Source organism: Nicotiana tabacum, chromosome 11 (genome assembly GCF_000715075.1).
Source record: "Nicotiana tabacum cultivar K326 chromosome 11, ASM71507v2, whole genome shotgun sequence".
Lineage (NCBI taxonomy): Eukaryota > Viridiplantae > Streptophyta > Magnoliopsida > Solanales > Solanaceae > Nicotiana > Nicotiana tabacum.
The window spans coordinates 148,150,153-148,152,875 of record NC_134090.1 but is presented as its reverse complement, the minus strand read 5'-3'; positions in this window follow the sequence as shown (position 1 = coordinate 148,152,875).

The following is a 2,723-nucleotide window of genomic DNA, read 5'->3' as shown; positions in this document are numbered from 1 at the left end:
GGTAGTAGTACCATTTGAGGAAGAGAAAAATGTTGTAACCGTCTTTGTCGTGTCTGTTGATAGTGTACTGCATGAGATCATTTCTTAAAAAAATAAGGTACAAGGTGTTGGGGACGAGGGGGCAATTGTAACTGTTGAAAGGGATACACCAGTAGATACTACTGGGCCATCACATGAGGAACTTGATCCCTCTCTAGAGGACCCAGGTCAGGGCTTTTATTCCCAAGACAGTTTTGTTCCTGCATTCACTGTGTCCTTGGAAATACAAGTACCTGAAATGAGATCCATCGATGAGGAGGACTTAGATAATGTGGCTCATGATGTGTTCATAGTTAAGCAGAGGGTTGTGTCCACTCTCGAGTCCGAAACCAAACGACCTACTACCAGGCTTCAAACTAAGGTGGCCTACGATTCTTCCCTTCAAAAGAGCAAGAAAAGTAGTAAGAAGAAAAGGGGAAAGTTGGTAAAAGACAATGTACTTGTAAGTGATGAGGTGATCCCTATAGTAGAGGTGGAAGAGGAAACCCCAAATGAACCTAGTTCACTGGTTAGATGGTCTTTGAAAAAGAAGAAGCTCGTTTCATTAGAGAAGGGGTCAACCTCTAGGTCCAAGTTGAAGGAGGTGGTGAGTGAGTTCTTGATGTTTGATGAGGATGTATTAGTCAAATCCAAGGGCAAAGGAAAATTATGTGGTGAGAAGTCCGGCAAACGCAAGTCTGAAATTTTTGAAGAACCTGTTTCTGTGAAGAGAATGAAAAGTGAAGTCAGCCTTGGCTCTGACCGCCTGAGGCATCAAAAAGTTCTGATGGGTCGTACGTTTGACCCAACAATCTCTGAAATGGCTGGTATGCACCAAATTCTAGAAATGGTCGAGTTTCAATGCTAGGCGCAACTATTCCAAATAGATGAACCTAAGGTATATGAGGATGAGGTACAAAGCTTCTTTGATAGCCTCTTTCCCGTTGAGACTGACCACATTTGCACTTTGGTCAATGGAGTGGACATCGTGTTCGATGTAAAGTTGCTTGGAGAGATTTTTAAAGTTCCTATAGCTAGTGTGTCCAGTGTAAAAGATGCGTGTCAGTTTAACTTCAGGAATGCCGTGGTAAAAGACAATGCAAACCAGAAAGGGGACCAGATCCATAAGAAAGCGCTACTCCCTGTCTATCAGCTGCTGTTCGAATTGGTTAACAAAGTTCTATTGCCTCAAGCTGAAAGGAGGTAAGTGACTTTTAAGTTTGACCTGTTCTTGATGGAGCAACTGGATAGTTTTACTCATGTGAGTTTGCCTGCTACTATGATTGAACACATGCAAAAAGTTTCCACCTTCAAAGATGGTAATCATGGACTTCCCTACGGGTTCCTACTTACTCAAGTGTTTAAATTCTTTGAAGTACCACTAGGGACAGGCAAGGTGGGGACTAAGAAGCAGACCTTCTCACAGACAACTTTGGAAGAATGCGAGTGCATAGAAAAGAATGGGGGGATAGGAAGAACATCAACCATCTCACAACTTATTAATGATCAGAATAGTGCAGCTGAGGAAATTCGTCGGTTGAAGGCCAGGAATGCTATCTTGGAAGGTCAGCAAGCCCAAGGGGTTCCGATGTCAAATGATGAAGTAGCTCATTTGACAAAGGAGAATACTGATCTCAGGGCGTAAGTAGAGAACCTGTAAGCAGAACTGCTCAATGAGCAAAAGTCGAGAAATTCCTGAATAGATCTTGTTCTCCAAACACTTGTTGTAGCTTCCAAGCCCTTTACTCCTAGTGCCCCCTAAGTACCCCTTCATTGACCAATTTCTGGAAATGTTTTGTTTTTTTGTTTTGCCAGATGTTTGTTTTTCTTTTTTTTATATGGTTGGGATGAAACACTACTGCTCCCGTTTTAACAGTCCAATATTGCCTTTTGCTTTTTTAAGCAAAGGCATATTAAAGTTTTATTAATATCAATTCTATCCTTTTTCATTATATCAGTACTTTACTTCTGTGTTTCTATTCTCTATCATGTTTGTATGCACATATGTGACATCAGTTAGCTTAGATGGACTTCTTTGTGCTGTTCTTCTGTTTGTATTTTTTTAATGATGCCAAAAGGGGAAAATAATTGTATAATATGACCATCAACTCAGGGGAACACATGTGTACGAAAGGGCATAGAGTCAGGGGGACCCTATTTTCTTATGTTACTTAATCTGGTTCTTACTTCTCTAAATACACTCTATAAATGTTAAGTTTGTCATCATCAAAAAGGGAAAAATTGATAGGTTCTAAATGTTCTCGCCTTATGTTTTGATGATCTAACAAACTTACTGTTAAGAACCAGATAGGGAACCTGACCTACTTGGACTGTACTGCAAGCTTAATGGATTCCAGCTAAAGGTGAACTGCTACAACTTTAGGATCTAGGAACCCAAACAAGAACCTGATACCCTAGTGGTTTCCTCATAGCAGTACAAAGTCAATAGGACACAGCTGGAAACGAAGTGACTGCCTGCACTATTTCTGCCGCACTGCACTGTTTCCAGCGCCCACTCATTCTCTAACCAACTAAAGTGCTCACATCATTTCAAGTAATGTGACCAAGGTGTACCAACAATGAGTTTATACAAAAACATCATTTGAATGTTTCAGTTTCTCATTCAAGCTTCTTTCCAAAAACAGAGAAATCAATCCTCACGAGCTTGAAGAACAAAGTTGAACGCAACTACGGACCAGTTCCTA